The sequence below is a fragment of the Magnolia sinica genome, chromosome 7 (assembly GCF_029962835.1).
Source record: "Magnolia sinica isolate HGM2019 chromosome 7, MsV1, whole genome shotgun sequence".
NCBI classification, from domain to species: domain Eukaryota; kingdom Viridiplantae; phylum Streptophyta; class Magnoliopsida; order Magnoliales; family Magnoliaceae; genus Magnolia; species Magnolia sinica.
In genome coordinates, this window is record NC_080579.1 from 87,774,182 (window position 1) to 87,792,972 (window position 18,791).

Below are 18,791 nucleotides of genomic sequence, written 5' to 3' on the forward strand. Positions count from 1 at the left end.
CTGTAACAAGTAACTATTAATATCATGAATAAAGTGTAGGTGTGTGGTGTGGGTTAGTGAGGAAGTTAACACTTCCTCCATGTTGAGAAATCATATGTACAAGAGCAATAAATTATACATCCTATGAGGCAACAACACATGAAAAAATCACACAAAGCATGAACATGTAATCATCCATACACAAAATCATGTGAGAGGCAAGAACAATCATCATAAGAGTCAAACCAACAATTCCATATCATTTCAACAAACCTACAATTCCTAGGGTTTCTCTAGATTCTCCAAATATGACATCCAAACAACCAAAATCATTAATCTCGTATTAAAATTGGTGCTAGGCTACCTAAGAACAATAGTCCGCACCTATGGTTTGTTGGAAATTCGGAAAACACCCTACAAAAGAGGGCTTTCAGGTCGATCGGCCGGAATCCCTAAAACAAGCTCTTGCATGTTAGAATTCCAAGCCAATCCCATCTTACTACATGGATTTCAAGAAGAATAGGTGGAAAATCTTACCTAGGCGACCCAGGAACGGCTGTTGAAGTCAAGGAGAAGAGTTTCTCCTTGTAAGAGAGGTGGGGAGTTAGAATGGTTGACTCTCTTGGGCCCCACTTCGATCAAGGGTCCACCTTGAATCTCCTCCTCTCACACTATCTTCTCCTCTTAGCTCCTTCACTCTCCTTCTCTCTTGGTGGTTGTAACAAATGAGAGAGAGTTATGAGGGATAGGGTTTATTCCCTAGGCTTGGGCCTTTTGGCCTTAAGTTTCCACAAATTTCCAAAATAGCCAACTAGGACTTACTTTTGGGGTTGGTGGCCCTAATACTCTTTTGGCCACCAAATTTGGTGGGTAGGTTCCCTATGGCCCGGTTAGGGCCCGTGTAAAATTTGAAAACAAACGGATGGACGGTTGTGGGGTTTGAGTCAAGGGTTCTGATCTCTAAACGGCCCTGAGGGGTCCATTCTGGTGATTGGAGTAGTTCTGATGGCCCTCTGGCTATGAAATTTCTAGGATAGATGCTTCATGGCCCGATGAAGGGCCATGCAAAATTTGGAGACGATCGGATCTGAAGTTTGGTCGCACGGGTCCCATTTGTGATCAACGGTCACCGTCCCACGATCTGGTCCCAGAGTTGGTGGACGAGTGTAGAAAAATCTATTAGACCTTCACTGTAAATGTGGAAGAGATCCGACGGTTGGATAGCCTGGCATCTCGGTTTCATTTGCAAGCGCCAGATTTCGGTCCTGGCATTGGTGGGGTGCATTTAGTCAGTGCCAGATCCCACTTCTGGGTGTTCGCTGGATCCGTGGTCCGCAATGGTCCACAAGCCCAATGAGATTTACGATTTCCTTTATTTTAAAAATTTTATGACCTTCCTGTGTCACGGTGTAGCCCATACGGGCTGTCGTTAAGGGCAAATGAGCCATCTGGCTTGACGGCCCGCACCGGGTCCTGCCATAACCCGACTGGTTTATTCTAACGGGCTAATCCTATGTTGATTTGCTTGTGGTATCTCACCGCGCATGGTTTAAATGATCGGTCCTACAGAAAATCCTACGAGGACGCCCCAGGACACTGTACTGGTTGGACGGGTTGTTACAGAGGGTGTAAACACAAAGCTAGACATGTAAACAGATGCTTTAGAATCTGAAAGATTTAAAATTAGTTAGACTAAAATAGAGTATATGGAGTGCAATTTTAGTATTAATAAGAGTGAGAACGAGGAATTAATAAAGATTATTTACTTGGATTGACAATTCATGAGAGTGGAAACATAGAGAAGGATGTTGCCCATGGAATTCGGGCGAGATGGAAGAAATGGAGATGTGCTTCTGGAGTTTTATGTGATCGTCGTGTACTCACTTAAATTGCCCTGATCCCATTAACTAAGGATCGAGGCAAGCAGGAGCCCTGGAGCAAGGGGATAGATTGAAGAGGCACATAATCCCCTCTCCCCTCTTTCCTTACCATCATTGTCAAATGAAAGTAGAGTTGTGATTGCTCTCTACTTCTGCTTGTAGACTTCTTCTCCTTCGTGCTTCAAGTGACAAAATGTGAAGCAGAGGTAGGTGAAGAACATGTGGTCCCTAGCAAAAATGGTTATGAAATAGATGTTGAACAACGAAGTTTGATTTTAGAAAAGCACCATCACTATGGGAATGTACACACGGTAAAAAAAGTTACGTCAATCCGTTGAGATATGGTATGCTACAAGTGAATATTGGAGACAAAAAATGCATCCTAATTTAGGATGACTGATCCTTCTAATCTAGTCTATATAATGTCCTTTTCGGGAGTGTACATGTGAAGAAATGATCAAAAGGGTCATATTTGTTAGGAAATTGGGAGTTCTTATCATAATGCATGACGATTTAATGGGGGGATTCATTGCAAATACTAGCTTGGCTCATTATTGCCAAAACAATGGTCTACTTCTTCACATCCATTCAATTGGGTTGGTTTGTCTATTCCTTTCTATTAAAAAGGAGTCAGTTGTCCGCGTGAGTCACCTTCTTTTAGGCTCTGCGAAAATTTTTATAAGATGGCTCTAAGATCAACCATGCTTTATGGGACAAAATTTTGGGCAGTTAAAAACAAAATGACCATTAGATGAGTGTAGTTGAAATGAGGATGCTAAGATAGATGAGTGACAATATAAGAAATGATTAGATTATAAATGAGGGAATTTTGTAGTAGCGCCAATAGGTAACAAGATGAGGGAAAGTAGAGTCAGATGGTTTGGTGCAATGGAGACCAAGAATTGCGCCAGCTAAAAGGACACCATTCTATGAGAAACCAAAATGTGATTCAAGATCATGATAGTCCAAGGGACACCTGAGAGCTGATTGGAGGTCACCATTCTCCCGATAACCATAGCAAAACACGTGCACAAACCCTATACTCAACTCAAGCATGCCCTTGTAAATCATACATGTAAATCCCAATAACCAAAGTGTTCTCCCTTTGGCTCCAACAAACCATATCCGGAAGAGTTCTCAATAACCAAAGTGTCAAGTGGAGGAGAAAAGGAGCCCATAAAGCAGTTGAACTTTATGGATACCAAAGGCCTGAGGTCATATTGGGTCCTCTAGAGGTAATGTTGGGCCCAAATCATACATGCTTGCCCCACTGAATTTTCAGTTTGCCCCGCTGAATTTCTAGTTTGCCCCATTGAATTTTTAGTTTGAAAACTAATACAATGACATGTTATCAATGAATCGTAAATCAATAGAACCTTACCATATGACCAAACTCAATAAAATAATGAATGACCGACAGCTCAGTTTCTATTATAGATGAGGATGATAAAGTCTTATTTAGGTACGTTTTCCTTGGTTGGTTGCTAAAAACAGGGTGTACAATCATTTACTTCATAACATTTATATTTTCTATTTTCAAGTTAAAATCCGGATGACAGTTTGAAAAATAGAAGAAAGAAAGGTGAAAAGGGGTTTCCATCATCGATAAACTCAGTATTTCATATTGATTGCAATGAACACAAACTTACCAAGATCGTCTTAACAGAAATCCCTCAAAGATTAAGGTTATTAATGTAGAGAAATTCGATGGAGATGAAGTGGAGGAAACGTTTGAGAAGAAAGAGTACAAATAAATGGGTATTGAGTATAATAAAGGATGGTTGGTGAAAACGGTTAATGCAGTTTTTTTTTTTTCAAAACCAAGATCCGTCGATAATATCGATAGTTTGTCGACATATCGACAAATTCCATTTCTATATATCGATAAATCAATGATATATCGTCAAGTTCCATTTTTCATGTTTGGTTGCTGGACACTTACAGTTTTAATTCGATAATATCTACAACATGTCGATATATCGATGTTATCTATTATCGATATATCGAGATTATGTCGATCTATCCATAAAATATGAAAATGCACCAAACCTTGCTGGACAATTGTCATCCACATTCAATATTATCGACATATTGTCGATATTATCGACGACTTATGTCGAGAATATCGATGATATGCAGATGATATCGATGACTTATGTCAATCATATCGGCGATATGTCGATCAAATCGACTTTACATTTTTTATTGTTTTATACGTAGATATCATCGACATGTCGTTGTGTATCCATCGACATCGTCAATATTATCGATAACTTGTTGATATATCGAGCCAATATGAAATACTTCCTAATTACTTGCTGGACACTTATAGCCCTAATTCGATATTATCTACAACATGTCGATATATCGAGATGTTGTCGATATATCGATAAAATATGAAAATGCACCAAACCTTGCCGGATAATGTCATCCACATTTGATATTATCGACATATTGTCAATATTATCGATGACTTATGTCGATAATATCGACGATTGCATCTTTTGCAATTTATTTTATTTTATTTTATTTTATTTGCTTGGGTTTGATTGTTGTACACACCCATGTCAGTACACTCCCTCCATGTTAGCCATCCCCATTAGGGAACGATACGAAGATGAATAAATTCCAACCTTGTTGGGAGTATTTGAAATTTTGCATATGTGTGAGAGCTTGAGGTTATGTGTTCTTGAATTTGTTGTGTGAATAATAGTACAGTACCTTATTTGCTTTTAGTGCTTGTATTTTTTAGCAACCAGTCAAGGAAAACGTACCTAAATAAGACTTTATTATGCTCATCTATAACAGAAACTGAGTTGTCAGTCCTCCATTATTTAATTAAGTTGGGTCATATGGTAAGGTTCTATTGATTTACGATTCACTGATAATGTGTCGTTGTATTGGTTTTCAGATAACGGAGACATGAATGATTTTCTTGCGTTGAGAATGATTCTCTGTGGAATTCTTTCCGATGAACCCTAATTAAAAGCGCATTTGTCAGTGCTAATGAGAAAAGAATTGAAAAGTCTCAAGGGAGAAAGGCTTCATGCCGGTGAGTGCTACTATTTGCTGGGAATTGCAGAACCAACTGGAATGCCAAAAGCTAATGAAGTTTGTGTTATTTTGTATGTAATTTTGTTGCTATATTACTCTGTGTATGTGATTCCTCTGATTGTTTAAGAGTAATGTGATATGATTGCATTTGTTACCTACTCAACATTTCCATGCTTTATTTCTCACTAAAATACAAAGACAATGGGCAAATCTCGGGAAATATATTAGTATACAAGGCTCCTGGACTACACTTTGGAGATATCCATGTTGTCACTGCGAAGATGTATAAATGGCCCGTTTCATGTGGTGCCGTTGATTGCGTCAACCACAGCAGCACCAAACATCCAACCTTTTATGATTCAAATCCTTACGGATGGAAAAATCAGAAAAATTTGGGATACTCTTTTATGAACCAACCCTATTGGTTAAACCCGCTAAATCCATGACCACATCTTTGTTATTTGTGTAGTGAATTGGTTGTGGCATCGCCCATGGAGGATTATTTTATATACATTGACGATCTCTCATGTTTGCTTTTACTGCTTGTATGTAACGGTTATTTGTTATCTGCAAAGGTGATGTGAAGAGTTGATCCAAATGATTCTCCGTGGAATTCCTCTTGATGAACCGTATTTGAAAGCTCACTTGTCAGCGCTAATGAAATGCAGAATTTGGAAATTGTTGTTGGAAATTCTAAATATGCACAAGTCTTTCTCAATATCATTGATTTTGGCACTTGATTTTCACATGAATTGAGCAGGGCAAACTGGAAATTGAGCAGGGCAAGCATGAAATTGAGTGGGGCAAACTGGAAATTGAGCGGGGCAAACTGGAAATTCAGCAGGGGAAACTTGCATTTGAGCGGGGCAAACATGAAATTCAGCAGGGCAAACTGGAACTTGAGCGGGGCAAGCATAAAATTGAGCGGGGCAAACTGGAAATTGAGCGGGGCAAACTGGAACTTGAGCGGGGCAAGCATGAAGTTCTGCGGGAGTTCTGCGGGGCAAACTGGAAATTGAGCGGGGCAAACTGAAAATTTAGCGGGGCAAACTGGAACTTGAGCGGGGCAAACTGGAAATTGAGCAGGGCAAACTGAAAATTGAGCAGGGCAAGCATGAAATTCTGCGGGGCAAACTGGAAATTGAGCGGGGCAAACTAGAACTTAAGCGAGGCAAGCATGAAATTGAGCAGGGCAAATTGCAAATTCAGCGGGGCAAACATGAAATTCACCAGGGCAAACATGAAATTGAGCGGGACAAACTAGGAATTGAGCGGGGCAAGCATGAAAATGAGCAGGACAAACTAGGAATTGAGCAAGGCAAACTGGAAATTAAAGGGGCAAACATGATATTCAAGATTTGGAGCAATTGTCAAGTATTGAGTTTCATGTGCATTGAATGATGCTTTAAATGATACTCAAAATGTTCGTTTCAATAAGCACATTACATTGCATTGAGATGTGTTGTTGAAAGCGATTTAAATGCACATGCAATTGGCATAAGTTTCTATCATCATAGATTTCTTAAAAATTTACATATTCTGTATAAATCTGATGTAGTTTTTCCATATTACTTCAACATGTTGTCATCCACTTGTTCCAGGTGAATAACCTAAAAAGTGTTCCTTGGGCAATTTATTCTTTTAAAATATATTTGTTTCATGCATTATTTCTTACTAAAATACAGAGAGAATGAGCAAATCTCGAGAGATATCCATGTTGTCGCTGCGACTTACATCGAGGATTTGGAGAATGTTGTTGGAAATTATAAATATGCTATTTTCTTTCCAAATCGATCTAGTTCTTATTGCAGTGCACTAGTTATTGTTGTTAGTTTCACAAGTAAAGGAAGTATTTCTTTACCTTGGATTTCATCTTGGAATAACAAGGAGTCAAGCAAGGATTCAAGTACTTGAGAAACATGTCATCTGGGCTACCACTTGGCGTCATTGGATCCCCCGAACTGAACTCCTAGACATCACAAAGAGAGAAAAATATCTTAAGAAGGCATAAACATCATTCAAATCCATTGCTCATCCTGAATTAACTGCATTTTTGCTCTTAAGAGTGGGGCAAGTATGAAATTGAGCGGGGCAAACTATGAAATTGAGTGGGGCAAACTATGAAATGAGTGGGGCAAGCATGAAATTGAGCGGGGCAAACATGAAATTGAGCGAGGTAAACTAGGAAATTAGCGGGGCAAGCATGAAATTAAGCGGGGCAAGCATGAAATTGAGCGGGGAAAACATGAAATTGAGCGGGGCAAACTAGGAAATTAGCAGGGCAAGCATGAAATTCAGCGGGGCAAGCATGAAATTGAGCGGGGCAAACTAAAAATTGAGCAGGGCAAACTAGAAATAAAGCGGGGCAAACATGAAATTGAGCAGGGCGAACATGAAATGGATGGAATGTATCACGTGAGGATGTGTGACCTCAAGTATTATATAAGTGTGATGGAAATTGTGTGTTAAAGATCCAATCCGTTCATCAAATTGAGTCCATTGATTAAATTTTATCTACTAAAAATTAGTAAATGATTCTCGTATCTGCAGCCATACATGTAAGTTAAATATAGACCATTAGAATGGATTTCTAATGGCCTAAATGTTTTTAGAAAAATATCATGTTTTTTATCGCAAAAATAAAATAAAATAATTGTATTCACTTGCTTACAATAGACATTACCTAATTAACATATCATATTTTTTTACATACGTGGCACTTCATCCAAATACATCACATGTGTACAATTTTTTAATCATCCCATCTTCTTTGGAAAGAATCATTTTCCTCTCCTCTCTCTATTAAATGCTTCTCTCTTGTTTAATGTTCTCTCTCCCCACTGCAAGAATGGAAATTAATAGACTCTTCAACTTAGAGAGGGCTTTGTGAGGCCCACCATGATGTATGGGTTTTATTTACCCTGAGCATCCATTTTGTTCGATCATTTTAGAGCATGAACCTAAAATTGAGGCAGATCCAAGGCTTAAGTAGATCACACAACAAGGATTAAATGTCCAACGTTAAAAACTTCTTGAGAGTTGGAAGTTCTTGATTAAATTGATATTTGTGTTTTCCCTTCTTCAGGGTTGTGTGACCTTATGAACTGGTAAGATGACAAATAAACATCATGGTCAACCCTATGACGATTTTAACAGTGGGGTCATTGTCACGGCTACTTTTCTTGGTGTGTTCCAATTGAGTTTTGGATTGACTGGTCTTTTGGCTCATGCACTAAAATAATTTTCAGTTTGCCCCGCTCAATTTTTAGCTCGCCCCGCTCAATTTCTAGTTTGCCTAGCTCAATTTCATGTTTGCCCCGCTCAATTTCTAGTTCACCCCGCTCAATTTTTGTTTGACCGTGAAATGAAGGGAATTGACCGTGAAATGCACGGAATTGACCGTGAAGTGAAGGGAATTGACCGTGAAATGCATGGAATTGACCGTGAAGTGAAGGGGAACCACTGGGATTGACCGTGAAATGCATGGAATTGATCGCTAAGTAAATGAAATGAATGAAATGGATTTTCAACCATCGACCATCGACCTGATGGAATCTTGAAAAATAACCAAGCTAGTTGGCTAAAGTAGCTTCTCCTACCCCAAAATCATATAGGGTACGTCAAGTAACTAATTTTGGTTTAGAAGATATTCTTGTTAAATGAATAAAAAAAGAAATGAAACAAAGAGAGAGAAAAAAATTTATATGCTTATATATACATATTTATATAAATATGTATTAGAGAATATTTTAGGTAGAATAATGTTCTCCATGTAAAAAAAAATAAAAAAATAAAAAAAATTAAAGAATTAAAAAAAATTGCTTAGACTGGTACTGACCACAGTTATAGCTACGGTGATATTTCGTAGCTATCGGTATCAAAGCTCTTTCGACCTATCAAAAGTCTTTCAATAATATCGAAAAAGTCCAGAATTGCCAGCGAGTTTGCCTCAAAAATCCTGCAATTTTCAATACACTGTGGCTACGGTTCGTAGCCATAGCCATAGTAGACTGCACAACATCATTGCCGCGGCAGTCCGTGTTTTTTTTTTTTTTTTTAAATATATGTTGTGTTGCTTTTGTGGGTCCTATTATGAGGTATGCGTTATATCCAAACCGTCCATCTAGTTGTCGAACTCTTATTAAGGCTTGAGATGAAAAATAAGACAGATCTAGCCATCAAGTGGACCACACTGTAAATGGCAATGGGTAATTGAACGTCTACCATTGAAACCCTTTTAGGGGTTACAGAAGTTTTGGATCATTATGAAATTTGTTTTTCCTCTTCATCCAGGTCTTTGTGACCCTATGAATGAACTTAGACGGGGAGGATTTCTCACAAACATGATAGTGGGCCCCCAAAAAGTTTTTAATGGTCGATGATCATTCAACACTGTTTCCTGTAATGTGGTACACTTGAGATTTTCATATACCTCATTTTTTGTCTCACACCATAAAATGATGTGGAAAAATATATGGACGGCATGGATGAAAAGCATACATCATGGTGGGGCTCACAGACCACCGAACATCCACCATTGGCTGGTGGCAGGGGGAGTACCCAATCCGTTTCCGTGAAAGGAGGGGTATTTTCGTCCTGAAATTCGGTCTCCGCACGTGGAGGTCTAAGTTGCAAAACAAGGTTTGTCTTCTTTCATAAAAACAGCTGGATAAAAGGTGGGGTCCACAGTCCTAAATTTCTCTTTATTTAATACTCCGGAAGTGTTACATTTCAAACACGCGTTTGAAATTGTATACGCTCTGACCAGTAACTCAAATGAAACCGTTCAAATTCTGCCGGTGAAAATTGGACCGTTAATATTATATTCTTAGTATATTATGTTTCATCCACAGTTGGGTCAGCATTTTGGACGGTTTGGATTGCTGTACAACTATTTGAAGAGCCACCACCATTTATTAATGGTGCCATACTATTAGTAGCGGACGCGGATTGCGTCCTACCCCCAATCCGTCCGGGAAGGGCTTTCTGGGGCCCACCGTGATGTAAGTGTTTTATCCACGCCTTTAAACGCTTTTCTCATATCAATTTAAAATATGAAACGAAAAATGAGACAGGTACAAAGCTTAAATGGACCACAAAGTGGGGATTGAACTTACACAGTTAAAAACTTTGTAGGAGCTGGAGAAGTTCCGGATCAAGCTGATATTTGTGTTTTCACTTCATCCACATCTACGTGACCTTATGAACATGTTGGATGGGAAAAAAATATCACGCTGGCCCTTAGAAAGGTTTCAATGGTGGGTGTCATTATCAGTGCATCTTCCTTTGGTGTGGTCCACTGGAGCTGTGGACCTGCCTCATTTTTAGGATAGTACCTTAAAATGATCTTAGAAAAGCAATGAACAGCGTGGATAAAACACTTACATCAAGGTGGGCCCCACAGAGCCTTGCCCAGATGAATTACCATCTGGGCGGGGGTAGAACACAATTTGTGTCCATTACTAGCATAGGAGTATGGAGCATTCAGGAAATGTCAGCCCACTGGATTAGCTGTGACGAGGATAACACGTTAGGGCCTGTTTGGATTGACGGTCCGGATTGTCTAGTATTATATTAAAGGTGGATTTTTCCATTATACAATGTTTGAATTAGAGTTCGCGTATGTGGGCTTACCATGCGCGTGAATACATCATCAACTCAAAATTTTCAAAAGGCCGTAATGTGTTTTTAGACAGCACTGCATCGTGCAATGCAGTTTATTCATTGCGTTGTATTCTTGTGCGACGGTGTAGCTATCTCTTTGAAGGTTTTTCTATCCGTGGAGAATGAAAATTTCCTACACTAGCATTGCCATAGATCATCTCCCTTCGATTGCGTGTGGGCATTCAGTTGTTCCGTTTTTTCTCCGAAGGTCTAAGGTTCGTTATACAGTTGATACTCTTCTCAAGCTCTTGAATTAGACGAAGTAGGGATTTCGTTTACCGGCTTGGACGCATGAAAGTCAATCGTCCAGGTACGTATATCTTTCTTCCATATCATACTTGGATACGCAAATGCACTGAAACCATGACCCGATTTATGTTATCAGTGGATTCTACGTTCGGAGTGCAAGTAGTCCCTTCGTGATGGGGCATATATGGTCGGTGTATGCACCCTCATTTGTGAAATCCCTATTCTCTTTCCAGGTATCCCTACTTCGCCGACTGAGGCCACCGTCGGGTAAATCTCGGGACGTTGAATCATAGGGTTTATATAATCTCCGCCTATCAGTGTGGAATATTGGATATGATGGTTGCATGCGGGTGTTTAAAGGTAGGTTATAGTGTGTGGGTAGTAGAGTTTCTTTTGAGATTTAAGGGCTTTGTATGTTTAAAACCGAGATGTTTTTCTTCTTCTTCTAAACCATCTGCTTTTGAGAAGTTCTGTGTTTTCATAAGGATGTACATCATCCAGGTTGCTTAGTGGTAGAAGTATTAATCATCTCTCCCTTGTTTCTTAATTTCTCATTCTATCTTTTTGTCGAAATTGATTCGGAAGGGCTTTTGTTAAGATAACCCTCCTTTTAGAATATGTTTTCCCTATTCACCATTGTGTAGATTTTTTTTTCTGAAGGCATGCGTACTATGATGGACATACCGTCAAAGCTCTAATTTTAACAGTCACTTCCTTAATCATTTGTTTTAATAGCTGAATCATTTCCTAGCCCCTAAAACTTGTCATGCGTCGATGCAGACAATAGACGTCTTTGTACTCTCTATGGAAAATATTCATCTCTCCACACTCTCCATTTTGAATAGCATGTGAGTGAAGTTCTACTTGTGATATTCTCATGATTATCACAATGTACGATGTTCATTGACAGCTTTTCAAAAAACATTTTAAGTATATGTATATTAGTATAAGTTTAGAATATACTTGTAAACATAGTTTCATGCTTTAAATAATCAATGATGATCAGTGTGTGTTAACAGAGTGACATGTTTTTCATGCTTGAATAAATAACTGTAAACAGATATTTATGCTTGTAATATCTCGATGACGATGGATGTGTAAACCAGCAAGTTTAAAAGAAAATTGTTAACAGATGCATCACTTAATTGACTTATTTTTATGGAATGAATGTTATGATATCAATTCCTGTTGCTATAGATATGAAACATATCATTGATTGTAATTCACATTCAGATAACTTTTTATTCCAATAATCTCATGGCTTCTGATAGTGCGGAACATAGCGATGAAGGGTCCTCTGCTAGTGAATGGACTGAGAATGAGATAGCTACTACATTAACAGTCACTACAACCTCTACATGTGTAATGGGAGCCGCTGAATATTATCGTCGTTACTGTATTAAGACAAAGCTCAAGGATTGTCACATTGAGAGAGATAGATTTATCAATGGAATAATAAGTAAGAGCGATGTTGATTGTCTTGTGCGGTTAAGAATGGACAAGGAATTTTTTTTTGAATTATGTTCATTGTTGAGAGATCGGAAACTCCTCTCCGATACTAGGAGGTGCAGTATGGAAGAGCAGGTTGTAATGTTTTTACATACTATCAGACAAAATGTACGTAATTGTGTGATTGGTCATCGATTTACAAGATTTGGTGAAACTGTAAGTAGACACTTTACTAGGGTGTTGGATGTTATAATCAGACTATATTCAGAATATGTGAAGTTTCCTGGATTACACACACCCAAAAAAATATCCGACAACCCTCTGTGGAGTCCATACTTTCAGGTAATATTATACAAATGTTAGATGTCATTAGTAAAATTTTACAATGAAAAAGGAATGAACTGATCATGTGACACACTTTTGATTGTAGGACTGCATCAGGGCCTTAGATGGTACCAAATCCTGGCTTATTTGTCAAAAGAATCAAGCTCAACTTTTAGAAATAGGAAATGATTTCTGTCATAGAATGTTCTAGCTGCATGTACTTTTGATATGAATTTTGTATATGTGCTTGCTGGTTGGGATGGCTTCGCATCCGATGCTTATGTCTTACGAAATGCACTGACTCGTCGCCTTGACTGTATAATTATTTACATTATATGAGTTCATGTTTGAAACTTAACTAAAACACATCTTGCAATGTGTAGAAAAATATTATGTTGTTGATGCTGAATATGCACATTCACTTAAGTTTATGCCACCCTATCGAGGTATGCGATATCACTGGAATGAGTTTCATACTGGAAGGAAGCTTGCCAATAAAAAAACTTTTCAATTATTGCCATGCGCAATTGTAAAATGCCACAGAGCGTTCTTTTGGTATTTTAAAAGGCCGCTTTTCTTTTTTACGTACTCCTTCTCAGTTTAAGTTTATAACTCAAGTAAAAATTGTTATGGCTTACTGTGTGTTCACTCCCCAAGTATAGGGTTGTGATGTAGTAATAAACTCGATGAGACCGAGGTTGAATCCCGAGGGACTGATACTTGTACGTTTCCTGAAACTAGGTAGAATTAGAACTAGCCTAAGATGAAATCTAAATCCAATATAAAGTGATGAATAATGGTGAGAGATTAATCTAAAACTTAAGAGAAATCGGAGATAAGAAACTAGGGATTCAAATGATCCACTTGTAAAGATCAGGGAGATCTTATGCCTGCTTCAAAAATCATGAAAATTAAACTGAACTTCCTCTGATATAATTTTAAGGAGATGAAAGGTATATGAATTAGAGTGGATTCCATCACCAAACCATGCCCAGGAGACAAAGTCAACAACAGAATTAAACTAATTGCCAACCAATCAGATGATTATGAAGGTCAGGAAGGGTACCGACATCCAACCATGCCCAGGAGACGATGGCGAACAACAGGGCTTCCTGACGTCATAATCAAAATATGGAAAAAGAAATACTCAAAGCCATTGCAAACCCATTGTAATTTCAGTCACAATAGACCATTAAAAACTAAAAATATTCCCATAATAAAATTAAATCAAAAATCCATTCAATCTAAACAAAAGGCACAAGCAAATAGTTCTCCCATCACGCTACAAGCTTCACCTCTTAGCCCTAACTAAGAGGTTTAGCCCAGCATAATTTTGATTAACTAAATCTCAAAAGAAAAGAAAAGGAAAAAAATAAAAACAAAAAAATAAACTTTGTCCTGTGCTTCACGCCCAAGCTCCCAGATCCCCTTTCTCTCTCTCACGTCTTTCTTTTATAAGCCAAAAGGACGTCGGCTCGGAGAGAGCGAAAGCTCCTTACGCACGTTGCTGGAGTTGGAACCGTCCTTTCTTCGCAGTCCGAATCGTAGTAGGAATAGATTTCTTACGCTGTTTTTCCAGTGGGGCCCATTCTTGAATTCAGACAGGAGATCCACTCCGTTCACCAGATTCTCCTCGAAATTTCGACCGGAGATGGTCGGTTTGGACTTGCATTCACGTGGCCCATGGGATATTTTACGCCACCGTCCAACCTGCGTTTGAACAGCCGAGAACCCATACTCGCTCCCTTTTGAAATTTCATCACCTAGTTCTTGGTGAAGATAAACTACGTGAGTCACATGGACGGTTTGGATCAGTGATCAGACTGATGGGCAGGGCCCACTGTAAAAACCCAGTGGTTGGCACGTCCGTCACTGGACTTTCGCATGGCTCTATTTGGAAAGTTTGCAAAAAATAGGTGGAGCCCACTTCTGATGGTATTTTTGAAGATCTACTCCGCTCATCATTTTCTTAATAAAGTATAAGCCTATAGGTCAAAGTATGAAGTAGATCCAAACTTTAGGTGGGCCACATAATCAACCTGTGATGAGTCGATACCGAACGTTGAAGCAAACCTCTGGCTTACGTGCATGCATGCATATGGATTTCGTTATATTTACAGAATTGCCACTCTACCTTATAGAAATGTCCATCGTTCGTTCCTCCCTACTGCACCATTCAAAAGAAGTGAAATTTGACAAATATCCACCGTTTTTCGTGCTCTTTCCATCAGTTCAGTTTGGGTCCAGATCTTCCAAGGATGTCCAAGATACTTTCTTAATGGTTATTGTCCTCTGATCTCTCTGTTGGGCCACTTCCACAAGGATCTAATGGTTGAAATTTGACGTGTACGGTTAATTTATGGTCCTCAGGCCATGTATGAAGTTTCGAGCCAAGTGGATGGTGGAAACCCTGTGATCTTGCATTCTCACTAACTTTCAGGCCACTTAAGCTTCAGTTTCTCAATTTTCTCGAATCTCTGGTGTGTATATTCATCGATCTCGGTCCCCTGGAGTCCATTCCTTGCTCTGGTAACTTCGGAGCGTTAAATCCATGCTTTTAATACTCTTTTTCAATCAAAGCTCCTTATTACATCCTGCAACAAAAACACGATTAAATTATAATATTAGGCATTATCGTGTACGTAAAATCAGGCAGTAATCGGGGTTTGATATGCAATATTCGACCGTCAACACTGTGTCATTCATAATTTCATTCGTGTTAGTAGTGAAGATAGACTGGCTGAGGCAGTAAAGGATAGTGAAGACTGTACAGAGGACGTTTCGTCATCCCCTGTAGAGATCACTACCGTGGAGGAAGGACGAGAGCTATCTCGGGTGACGGACCGCGCACGGGATGAGTGGGCAAGGAAGAGAGATGGGATTACTGTGAGAATGTGGAATAACAGTCTTCCACGCACATGACAACATATTTAGTTTTCTTGGATTATATACTGATCTACTTAGTTTAAAGTAGGAATATTTTAACAAATTTTCACAATGTTAAGGAGACTTATTATTAATATCGTTTAAATCTCATCATGTTCTATTATGAATCATTACTTTGGTGCATCATCTGACTATAGCTATCATGTTTCTATTAACATTTTATGTGGCGTAGGTGATATGAATTTCTTAAGGAGCACATTGAAGGACTCAAGGAAAAAAGAAAGTGGAATCGTTTCCTTCAAAGAGGGGTTCAGACCGACTCACCCATTCGGTTCAAGTCGAGTCAATCGAAACTAGTCGGATAGGTTGAGTTAGTTGGATTGAGTCATTCCATGCCCACCTCTAGTTAGGGGTCACTCTACAGTGTGAATTTGAGTGCATTCATAATGCGGAAGTACATTAATTAGGACGCGGATTGTGTTCTGACAATGTCAATAGTAAGGTGGTTGCTAACAGTGCTTTGTGGGCTTGCATGATATATGTGTTTTATCCACGCTGTCCATTTAATTTTCCATATCACTATAGATCACAATCTCAAAAATGGGAGAGATCTAAATCTCTAGTGGACCACACCACAAGAAAATAATAACAATTGAATGCCTACCATTAAAAACTTCTTAGGGCTCGCTGTAATGTTTATTTGTCATCTAACTTGTTGATTAGGTCACGCACACCTAGATGAAGGGAAAGCACAGATCTAGATTAATCTAAAACTTTTATAGCCTCTAAGAAATTTTTAATGGTCAGTGTTCAATCATGACTCTTTCCTGTCGTGTGGTCCACATTAGATTTGGATCCATCTCATTTTTGGGATCATGCCGTAAAATAGTTTGGACAAATAGATGGATGACATGGATATAGCATATATATTACGGTGGGGGTTCATAGAGTACTATCAATAGCCACCTCACTAGGCAATTCATATCCCAACAGGATGTGGAGTACAAAAGCTTTTAATGCTTTTTTTCAATCTCTCTTTTGGGTTTGTTTGGTTTTTCAATATAATAACTTTTGAGGAAATGTTTATTTGTCAGACGCGTCTGACCCAAGAAAATCTTATTTGGATATAGAATCTTTTATCTTATTAAATTATTTTTTTTTATACCCATTTAGCTAACTAACAGACTCGAATTGCTGGTGGCCTGTTGGTAGACGCTATATAGAGATCACCATGATTTTTGTGAACAATATCCACCATTCATAGTTCGCTAGTCTACTTCCGGACATTAGTTGTCACGCCGCAATATTTGGGTATAGAATGTGCACCCTTAGACCTGATTTTCAGGTTGTAACTCACACACAATGTGTATTAACTTTATTTATTTATTAGTTTAATCAAATGCGAGAATTACATTCATTTTGAGTTCCATCCAATTGCATTGAATTCCAATCACGCATATATATATATATATAACCCTTAGGACTAATCAACCAAGCATATATTGTTGGGGGGACCGCGGAAGCACACGGAGATGGATCAAGTGAAGTAATCCAATCGCATCAAACAAACATTATGCAAGCATAATGATTTTAATATGGAAAAACCCTTTCGGAAAAAAACCATGACACAAATCAACAGTAAATAGTATAAAAGTAGAAATTACAAAGGATAGTAAAAATACCCGATTCAAACAAGTCTTGAATCTCCCTTACAAGTCCTTTGAAACCCTAAGAATGAATTAGAAAGCCGTAGATACCTCCCAATCCTGATTACACTCCTATATATATAACATATAGGAGAAACTCAATCAAAATTGGAAACATAACCCGAAGATACATAACTCTACGTAAATCTTTGTATACATTTGATGACATCGAACTAATACCAAAACGTTCCACCGACCAAACATGAAAAGCTCAGATTTTACAGATGGCATTAAACAAATCTTCAATGTCATCGAGCAACCTTCGATGGCATCGACATGACACCATAAGTGTCCAGTGACAAAGTATATAAATTCTAAATTTTCTCAATGCCATCGAAGTCTGCTTGGAGGCATCAAACTGTTATCAACAAACATATTGATTTATAAATTTAGGACATATCAACAATTCCACCATATCTTCATCTTCGTTCTTCATAGCTTCTTCTTTCATTATCTAATCGTGCCTTGCATAATAGCTCCACCATTGCTTCTCGTGTACATTTTGTCTTCCTTTATGCTTTCGCCAAGCCCAAATGAGTTGCACAGAACTGAAACTTCTCTGTGGAAACCACTTTAGTGAGCATGTCCATCGGATTCCATGCTCGTGTGAATCTTCTCCAGAATCATGCCTCATTCCTTAAGCACTTGTCGGATAAAATGGTGACGAATATCAACGTGTTTAGTGCATGAGTGATAAATATAATTTTTAGCCAAATAGATAGCGTTTTCGCTATTACAATTAACCAAAACAGCCTCCTACTGAAGCCTTGATTGATTTGCCATTCCTCTCAACCAAACACATTCATTGAATGCCTCTATTACTGCCATATACTCATCTTCGGTCATAGAAAGAGCTACCACATACTGAAGCTTCGATATTCAATTGATTGCTCTAGCCGCTAGCACAAACGAGTAACTTGAAGTCAACTTTTTAAAATCCACACTGCTTGTGTAAGTTGAATCCACATAGTTAACTAACTTTGCTCCTATTTTCTTAAAAGATAAGACATAGTTAGTGTACTTTAAATGTATTGAAGTAGCCATTTTACCACTTTCCAGTGTTACTTTCAAGGGTTAGACATATATCTGCTCACAAGATCAACTGTCTGTGAAATATACGCTCTTGTACAGACCATGACATATATTAAACTGCTCACTACATTCGAATAAGGCATACGAGACATTTCCTGCTTTTCCTCATTTGTTTTAAGACACTGTTCTGAGGAAAGCTTGAAGTGAGCTACGTGACGAATGCCAATCGGTTTTGTCTTGTCCATCATATACTTGATTAATACCTTCTCAAGATATTCTGCCTGAAATAACTAAAACCTTTTTCTTTTCCTGTCCCTGTATATATCACTGTAGAAAATCCTTTTTACAGCCCCCGGATCTTTCATCTCGAATGTTTATGATAACTGAGTCTTTAATACATCGATTTCAGACATGTTATGACTGACGATCAACATGTCATTAACATACAAAACTAGAACGATGAACTTGTCAGTGCTCAATGTCTTGAAATAGATACAGTGATCATATTCACTTATAGTAAATTTATGACTCAACATGAAAGAACTAAACTTTTTATACAACTATACAG